Genomic DNA, 10,664 nt, shown 5'->3' on the forward strand with positions numbered 1-10,664 from the left:
AGCATAAGGCGCACAGGTACAGCACATTCTAAGGCTTAAAGTTACTTCACAGGGGCACACATTCGTCCTCCCATTGCTCCGTATGCAGGTGGAATAGCAAAAGAGGTCTACTAGCAGTTATATAAGATATTCTTCACAAGCAACCTTGCTGAGTATATACAATCGTCTTTCTAAATATTGAAGTTTAGTAGAAGTGGCATCAAATTCTTTTAACACAACATTCAACATACACCTCTCATTTATGATGAATTGTGTGTTTTTACAGGAAAATATTCTACAATAGTTCACAGAGATCTGAGTGTCGGTGTGGCTCAGTTGGCATAGTACCATACTACATCTGTAGTAGTAGATTCAATCGATTCCAACAGTAAGCACAACGACGAATTCAGATTTCAATAGGTTCCCAGCTAACCATTAGATTAGGTTAGGTTAGTGTTGTTTTAACGTCCCGTCGACAACGAGGTCATTAGAGACGGAGCGCAAGCTCGGGTTAGGGAAGGATGGGGAAGGAAATCGGCCGTGCCCTTTCAAAGGAACCATCCCGGCATTTGCCTGAAACGATTTAGGGAAATCACGGAAAACCTACATCAGGATGGCTGGCGACGGGATTGAACCGTCGTCCTCCCAGTCCAGTCTGCTAACCACTGCGCCACCTCGCTCGGTTCCAACTAACCATAAGATGCTGAGCCATCTATACCCACAGAGACCCACACTCTCTTTTGATGGGTGACACTAAAACTTTTTAACTAACACTAATTTTTGCTGCAGACACGCCTTGGTCTGATGTGAATTTGACATCAATGTAGACGAAATGTTAAGAGCTGACCCTCTTCCTATAAACAGAATCTTATCTAATGTCTCGGCTGTCACTGCATTCTTAAGTGATGCCTCACATAAATTATAAGTGTTTTATGGTTGACATAGGACATCTAAGATTTCCAGCAGACTTCTATCCACTACTCACCAGTAGCATCCTGGCTTATTACCTATCATGAGCGAGGTCTCTGCTATGAATTTGTAGCATGTTATTCACATCTGATATACCAACACGATAAACCACAGAGGAGCGTAACGCTATTTCTGCGATGTCATCCTGCAGGTACTAACCTGCATGGTTCTAAGATTAGAATCCTTCACGTCTTCAATGGCGTCAGAATCCAAGATGGCGACCAGGGGATATGAACTCAGTCCAAAGTAGTTGTTCCAATTCCCATGAGGCTGTGGTCGTCTACCCCACCATTAATTCTCAGCACAGGGCTACTAGCTATCAGGTGAACCCACCGCTTGTGCTCTGTACTCCATAGTAAAAGGCCGATCATCATCGTGGTGCAGTGTCATCAGAGGTCTATCACCTCGAGATGTAAGAAACTGACTCACACAGTTGATTGTAGCTACTGAACAATTCCTTTCTCTCCCATTGTTTATTTATTGTTCGACAGATCCCTGATGTAGACGTCACAGTGTCTGATGCATCTGAGGAGCAAAAGCAGCAGGAGATACAAGTAAGCATGTGGCTCCCAACACAGAGTGAAAATCAAGTACATTTGAGCGACAAAAGAAGCAGAAGTCTAGTCACCATGGAGACAAGCCCCCTTATTGCAGCTCCTGGCACACTTGAGTGAAAATCGAGTCAGTATGCACAACCATATCCATTACTTACACCACTGAGTCAGCACACGGACTGACTCCATGATGCAGTGCCTGGCATATTGGAGTTGGACACAGAATTGTTTCTAGACTTCAGTTTAGCAACATATTCAACATATACGCCAATTGTCGAGCCCCAGCATTGCACAGTGCAACTGATACATCAGAGCAGAAATAAATTCACCACGTAGAACTGTTTCCAGACTTTCCCCTATCACTGTCGTCTTAACCACTTGTCAAGCTGTTACCACAGTTTAATGCAGATATGGAAGTGGTATTATTCACTAAAACGTAAAGTTGAATGTGAATGACAGTAAAAGTGTAGTTGTAAGGATCTCCTCAGATCATGAGTTAAACATAATGGTAATTTTTGAAAATCAACGATTTAGTGCTTTCAGACTATGAATGGTACCAATTATGTCGAATTCAACACAAATAAATGCCACGTTCAGCGCTCAAACAGCTGCAGTGTTACTAGAGTTTCATACAATATGTGTGGTGGACTATCCAAGAACAGAGAAAATATACAACCACACAGTGCATTCACTTTCAGATGGCTATGTTCAGAAACTTGATGGGTGCTAGTTCAGCCATCCAGAGTGTAACGTCTGAGTGTGATGAGTTGTGTGCATACATATGTGGATTTTCTGGAAATGTCTGGCACGTGCTTAGAGAGCTTACACATCAGAACACTTCAGAGGAAGCCTTGACTACGAATGTCGATGAGTTCTGTGCTTCGATACGCAGAATTTACGATGCATCTACATCATCACTACCAGACGTTGCTACAGAATTATGTGCACATATATATTTATTTCTGTACCCTTGAAACGGAAACTTGTTGTCCCGTTCCATATTATTCTCAATAAGTTCCGCTGCCGGAAAATAATAGCGAGAGTGTTTTCACTCAGCAGAAGGAAATGATTGGCTAAGAAGCAGAAGAGAATGGACCAAGCGGTGTTTATTTATTTATTCATTGATCTTTATTTCGTGTGTGCCACGTTTCCTTGCATACTTTCCCTTCCGCAACATGGACTGTATGAATGAGATATTACGTGAAGTAGTAGAAAACTTTGGTCACAGGTCGTAGCGTTGCATGAGTAGAGTGGTTCTGTGGTACGATAGTACCAACCCCTAAACGCGAACAAGTTTGGCAAAGATAGCGTGCAAGTCAGGTTAGAGAGGTCGCGAAGGCACGAGTATTGGCTCCGTGAGGTTGGCGAACCATCCCCTCCACCGCCTTTTGAACGTACAACGATCAGGCGAGGCGTCCGCAGGTCCACTTGTTCCTGGGTAGCAGCGCTGGACAGACGTGGAGACGCAGCTCTCGATTCTGTTAATGTTAACAAAGGTATCAGAATGTCTCCAATTAGATTCTACACAGAGTACGCGAAAAACTTGCCCCCCTTCTAACAGCCGTGTACCGCAAGTCTCTAGAGGAACGGAAGGTTCCAAATGGTTGGAAAAGAGCACAGGCAGTCTCAGTCTTCAAGACGGGTCGTCGAGCAGATGCGCAAAACTATAGACCTATATCTATTTACAGACGGGCGAAATTTGGCACGGACTTCAATGCGAGATGCCTTTAATAGGTTCCACAACGAAACATTGTCTCGAAATTTGGTAGAAAATCCGAAGAAATTCTGGTCGTATGTAAAGTACACAAGCGGCAAGACGCAGTCAATACCTTCGCTGCGCAGTGCCGATGGTACTGTTACCGACGACTGTGCCGCTAAAGCGGAGTTATTAAACGCAGTTTTCCGAAATTCCTTCACCAGGGAAGGTGAATGGAATATTCCAGAATTCGAAACACGAACAGCTGCTAGCATGAGTTTCTTAGAGGTAGATACCTTAGGGGTTGCGAAACAACTCAAGTCGTTTGATACAGGCAAGTCTTCAGGTCCAGATTGTATACCGATCAGGTTCTTTTCAGATTACGCTGATACAATAGCTCCCTACTTAGCAATCATATACAACCGCTCGCTCACCGATAGATCTGCACCTGCAGATTGGAAAATTACGCAGGTCGCACCAGTGTTTAAGAAGGGTATTAGGAGTAATCCATCAAACTACAGACCTATATCATTGACGTCGGTTTGCAGTAGGGTTTTGGAGCATATACTGTATTCAAACATTATGAATCACCTCGAAGGGAACGATCTATTGATACGTAATCAGCATGGTTTCAGAAAACGTCGTTCTTGTGCAACGCAGCTACCTCTTTATTCGCACGAATGGCCGCTATCGGCATGGGATCTCAAGTTGATTCCGTATTTCTAGATTTCCGGAAAGCTTTTGACACCGTTCCTCACAAGCGACTTCTGATCAAGCTGCGGGCCTATGGGGTATCGTCTCAGTTGTGCGACTGGATTCGTGATTTCCTGTCAGGAAGGTCGTAGTTCGTAGTAACAGACGGCAAATCATCGAGTAAAACTGAAGTGAAATCAGGTGTTCCCCAGGGAAGCGTCCTGGGACCTCTGCTGTTCCTGATCTATATAAATGACCTGGGTAACAATCTGAGCAGTTCTCTTAGGTTGTTCGTAGATGATGCTGTAATTTACCGTCTAGTAAGGTCATCCGAAGACCAGTATCAGTTGCAAAGCGATTTAGAAAAGATTGCTGTATGGTGTGGCAGGTGGCAGTTGACGCTAAATAACGAAAAGTGTGAGGTGATCCAGATGAGTTCCAAAAGAAATCCGTTGGAATTCGATTACTCGATAAATAGTACAATTCTCAAGGCTGTCAATTCAACTAAGTACCTGGGTGTTAAAATTACGAACAACTTCAGTTGGAAAGACCACATAGATAATATTGTGGGGAAGGCGAGCCAAAGGTTGCGTTTCATTGGCAGGACACTTAGCAGATGCAACAAGTCCACTAAAGAGACAGCTTACACTACACTCGTTCGTCCTCTGTTAGAATATTGCTGCGCGGTGTGGGATCCTTACCAGGTGGGATTGACGGAGGACATCGAAAGGGTGCAAAAGGAGGGCATATCGTTTTGTATTATCACGTAATAGGGGAGAGAGTGTGGCAGATATGACACACGAATTGGGATGGAAGTCATTACAGCAAAGACATTTTTCGTCGCGGCGAGATCTATTTACGAAATTTCAGTCACCAACTTTCTCTTCCGAATGCGAAAATATTTTGTTGAGCCCAACCTACATAGGTAGGAATGATCATCAAAATAAAATAAGAGAAATCAGAGCTCGAACAGAAAGGTTTAGGAGATCGTTTTTCCCGCGCGCTGTTCGGGAGTGGAATGGTAGAGAGATAGTATGATTGTGGTTCGATGAACCCTCTGCCAAGCACTTAAATGTGAATTGCAGAGTAGTCATGTAGATGTAGATGCAGATGTAAATATCTCTGACATTGATCTGTTGTAGAATTTTAGAACATGTTTTTTGCTCGCGTATCATGTCATTCCTGGAAACCCAGAATCTACTCTGTAGGAATCAACATGGATTCCGGAAACATGCGATCGTGTGAGACCCAACTCGCTTTATTTGTTCATGAGACCCAGAAAATATTAGATACAGGGTCCCAGGTAGATGCCATTTTCCTCGACTTCCGGAAGGCGTTCGATACAGTTCCGCACTGTCGCCTGATAAACAAAGTAAGAGCTTACGGAATATCAGACCAGCTGTGTGGCTGGATTGAAGAGTTTTTAGCAAACAGAACACAGCATGTTGTTCTCAATGGAGAGACGTCTACAGACGTTAAAGTAACCTCTGGCGTGCCACAGGGGAGTGTTTTGGGACCATTGCTTTTCACAATATATATAAATGACCTAGTAGATAGTGTCGGAAGTTGGAGACTTTTCGCGAATGATGCTGTAGTGCACAGAAAAGTTGCAGCATTAGAAAATTGCAGGAAGATCTGCAGCGGATAGGGACTTGGTGCAGAGAGTGGCAACTGACCCTTAGCATAGACAAATGTAATGTATTGCGAAAACATAGAAAGAAGGATCCTTTATTGTATGAGTATATGATAGCGGAACAAACACTGGTAGCAGTTACTTCTGTAAAATATCTGGGAGTATGCGTGCGGAACGATTTGAAGTGGAATGATCATATAAAATTAATTGTTGGTAAGGCGGGTGCCAGGTTGAGATTCATTGGGAGAGTCCTTAGAAAATGTAGTCCATCAACAAAGGAGATGGGTTACAAAACGCTCGTTCGACCTATACTTGAGTATTTCTCATCAGTGTGGGATCCGTACCAGGTCGGGTTGACGGAGGAGATAGAGAAGATCCAAAGAAGAGCGGCGCGTTTCCTCACGGGGTTATTTGGTAAGCGTGATAGCGTTACGGAGATGTTTAGCAAACTCGAGTGGCAGACTCTGCAAGGGAGGCGTTCTGCATCACGGTGTAGCTTGCTGTCCAGGTTTCGAGAGGGTGCGTTTCTGGATGAGGTATCGAATATATTGCTTCCCCCTACTTATACCTCCCGAGGAGATCACGAATGGAAAATTAGAGAGATTAGAGCGCGCACGGAGGCTTTCCGGCAGTCGTTCTTCCCGCGAACCATACGCGATTGGAACAGGAAAGGGAGGTAATGACAGTGGCACGTAAAGTGCCCTCCGCCACACACCGTTGGGTGGCTTGCGGAGTATAACTGTAGATGTAGATGTCTCAAAACTGCTCTTTAACAAAGTGCAGATGTTGAAATCAGGTTTGAGATTACCACCAAATCCCCATAAGGAAGTTTATTTTCATAATTTAGTCAGATTTCAGTAAGAACTTTGCGTTTGTGCCTTGGTCAGGCTACGCACCATGGGCCTTAAGCTCACGGTCGTATTATTGCTCTGTGTTTAACCGAAGTTCACTCATGTAATGTATTTTCATGTTTTCTTTCTTTTACAGTAATATTTGGGGGAATTTGTATTTATTTTTCATATGTTTTCTTTGTGTACTTGCTTTCCCGCCACGTGGTCGGTTGGAGCAACCGCCACATTGGTAAACTGCAGTTTCAGTCTGCATGCGAGTGAATAACCATACGGTAGTGGGTGAGTGTAAGATAGAGAAGGAATAATCTTGTGTGTCCGTATTTTTTGCATTTCTTTGTGCTTCCGCTACTTGGCCCCGTGGATGGAATAGTATTGATGTGATAGTTAGTTGATGTTTCTTGTGCCCACCATAACTATTTGATTCGCCTACAATGAAGTGCATTAGCTAAAATAATCGGTTTAAACTCTTGTATCTAGAAAAGTTCAGATTTTAATCCCATTGATGGAATAAAGACTTGCAAAAATTTTTCCGCCATATGATAGTAAATGTTCTCCCTCCCAACTCAGTAACGTGGTGTTGTTCTGAAAGCAAGATTCAGTCGTAGTTAAGTGCACCACTTGCCACCCTTTCTTCAGAGTACGTTTTAACGAAAATTGAAATATTTTGGCAAACACTCTTCCGTCCTGACCGAGTTCACTTTTAGTGTCTTTGCTGAACTTGTTCTGTGTGACCTATAGTAATTGATTGTAATAAGCATGGGTTTAGGTATAATTGTGTGACTGCATAAAATTACATTGAAGGTAGGTCTGCGCTCCCCTCTCCCTTTCCATAATTACATGGCGAAAGTGAATCATGTTAACTAGAGAGACCAGTTGTGTCGATGCATATTCCAACAGACACACGGCTAGTTATTGAAATGCCATCGGTGTTGAACAAATATCAGTTAACCCATACCCTCAATTGATTACTTCCTCCCATAATCATAAAGAATAGACCAAATATTCACCTGCATCAAATTTTGGAAAAGAAATGGGAATACACTAAAACAGTTCATAATCTTTTCATAGATTTTACAAAAGCATATGATTCAGTATTGCAATCAAAACTGTAACAGAATTCTCTTGGAACTTGGAATACCAAAGAAGTATGTTAGACTTATAGAAGCAGTCATCAAAGGTACACGAGTGGGCCTTCGGCTCCGAAACCCCATACCGATGATTTTTCGTTGAACTGCTCACACGCTGACACTTGCTGATGGCTCTGCATAGAAATCTGCAGCAATTTGCGGAAGGGTTGCACTTATGTCACGTTGAACGGTTCTTTTCAGTCGTCGTTCGTACCGTTCTTCCAGGATCTTTTTCCAGACGCAGCGATATCGGAGATATGATGTTTTACCGGATTCCTGATATTCACAGCGCACTCGTTAAATGGCCGCACGTGAAAATCGCCGCTTCATCGCCACCTCGGAGATGTTGTGTCCTGTCGCTCGTGCGCCGACTATAACACTACGTTCAAACTCACTTAAATCTTGATAACCTGCGATTGTCTTGTCTTATACAGGCGTTGCCGACCATGGAGGTAAAAATAAGAGGAGTTGTCATGACGTCACAAACTTGAAGCCGACCCAAGAGAAGGTCCGCCATGTTAGCTACCCCAAAACATTCGCTTCTGGTGGTTTGATTCCGTGTAGTCGTGAAGTGTTTTGATTAAAAAATGCCGGGCTTGCGTCGCTCACGGGTGTACTTATCGTTCTGATTGTAGTCTAAAGTTTAAACAAATCACATTTCATTCGTAAGTGGACTTATTTAAGCGCTATTTTCTTATACATACTTGAAATTCTGATGCACTGTAAAGTTTTACAGTATGGTTTTATTTCTGTGATTTAACTTTAGATTTCCTATCAATCCAAGGCGAAGAGCTGTCTGGAAGTGAGCATTACACTTGGTTTTCACTGTGTGGTTATTCTGAAGTAACTGAAAAGTCCTGGCAAGAAATATCCTGGAAATGGGGTCTAATGTTTTAAAATGCAATTATTTAATATAAAACTAATGTAACTACATGTAGTTAATTAAATCTTCAGTAAAATGTGTGGAACAACTGTTACAGTGGTTAAAATATAAGTACTTAAATGGTTACATATTTGTTAAAGCAAAGTCCCCTATCGAAGTCCAGGCTTAGATCATTACATTAATCACTGTGTTGTCGTATTACCCTGTAAATTTCTGTTCTTTGCCACACTGAATGTCATTTGGTAGGTTCAATTTAAAAAGAAAGCAGATGTGGAAATTGCAATGGGCCCGACAATCTTAAATTCAGTTCTGTTCCTTCGTAATTTAACGTATTTTTCACTTTGTTGACATGACAGCTGGCTTGTTTATATCATCCCTGCATACATCTATGGGACACCAAAGGAAATAAGGTAAGTTTCTTGCAAACGTGAACATTTAAAATTTGCATTTGACTTGAAAATGCAACGAATACAAATCGGTGCCTCTAAACTATCAATCAATGTTTTTGGAGTTCTGGCTTTATCAATTATCGACACAAACACAATGAAAGTGAATAGAAATGGATTACAAAAGCACGCTTTTCATAGCACATACGTCTCTTCTCGATTATTCTAAGCGTATAAACAAAAAGGAATTACAGTACTGAGGCAAGAAGCGTAATATTTTTACGTATTACTGTATCGAATACGCAATTAAGACGAGAAAAACGTTTGAAGTTGCGTTCCTTATGCTGTGTTGTTCACTAAAACCGAGTAACATTTACTATATAAAGCAAATATCACGTGCACACGACATAAATAACGAACAAGAAGCAATTGTAAACACTCGTCTGCTAATGTTTTGGGGGATCCAAGATGGCGGCAGGCCCCGCCCACTGGCTTCAAAACAACGTACAGCGCAAGTCTGTACCGCCATCTCCCCTTATTCTACCTCCATGTTGCCGACCGTAGCGCCGTTTTCTGCCTGTTTACATATCTCTGCATTTGAATACGCACGTCTATACCAGTTTCTTTGGCGCTTCAGTCTGTTTGCTAATGGGTAAGCGGTTCTAGGCGCTGCAGTCTGGAACCGCGAGACCGCTACGGTCGCAGGTTCGAATCCTGCCTCGGGCATGGATGTGTGTGATGTCCTTAGGTTAGTTAGGTTTAAGTAGTTCTAAGTTTTAGGGGACTGATGACCTCAGAAGTTAAGTCCCATAGTACCCAGAGCCATTTTTTTCTATTTGCTAAGATAATCGATCTGTGCCGTTGTAATATTGTTGTAAGAAGCTTCTATTAATACCTGAATTGGAAAAAGCGACTTTTATCAGCAAATGATTATTAAACAATATGAATTGCTTCCAGGTAAAATTACTGTGCTTTCGTTACGTATCCCTCTGCTGACGTAACTGGCGTCCTCATATCTAGCCGCACGGCTTCAAAGCGCCGTCCACTGACAACCCCATGTGGTCCACCGGTTCCTGCGTTGGGTTCTGAATTCTTATTCCCGACTGTGTATGTTTTACAGCACCGCTTCACTGACTGAATGCTGCATGACGCGATACAAAATGGTAAAACTGCAAAATATAAGGAAATGAAATGTGACTTGGAACTAAGGGGTACCTTACAACCATGAAACTAAACACAGCGTCATCAACCTACGTACGAACCAGCCAGCAGCGCGCGATAGCCGCGTGGTCTCGGGTGCCTTGCCACGGTTCGCGCGGTCGGAGGTTCGAGTCCTCCATTGTGCGTGCGCGCGCGTGTGTGTGTGTGTGTGTGTGTGTGTGTGTGTGTGTGTGTGTGTGCGTATTGTCCTTAGCGTAAGCTAGTTTAAGTCGGATTATGTAGTGTGTCAGCCCAAGGACCGATGGCCTTAGCAGTTTCGTCCCATACGAACTTACCACAATTTTCCCAAAATTTTTCCAACCATCCATTTGGGGTGAATTCGGCCCATAATGCTAGATTACGTTCCCCAGTATTCCTCACATCAGGTAGCTCTCGAGCAGGAAATGATGTGATCAGGACAGGCAGTTGCGAGATCTTCCACAGAAGTGTTTATGCTTGGTTCCGGTATTACTGGCGTGTTAGAAACTGAAGGAAGTTATCTCTGATCCTCGAGCGGACTGTTACTTTTAGCGGACAAACAGATTCACGGAAGTAGCGCCGGCTCAGCTCTGTTCACATTGCGCAGTGATTACCGCCAGACCACAAAGAGATAATGCATGAGAATAGCACAAGTGGAAGCCAACATTTCCTGTAGAATCTTCAACATCCTGAAGTGATGTCAGTTCACGCATA

The sequence above is a fragment of the Schistocerca americana genome, chromosome 11 (genome assembly GCF_021461395.2).
Source record: "Schistocerca americana isolate TAMUIC-IGC-003095 chromosome 11, iqSchAmer2.1, whole genome shotgun sequence".
NCBI classification, from domain to species: domain Eukaryota; kingdom Metazoa; phylum Arthropoda; class Insecta; order Orthoptera; family Acrididae; genus Schistocerca; species Schistocerca americana.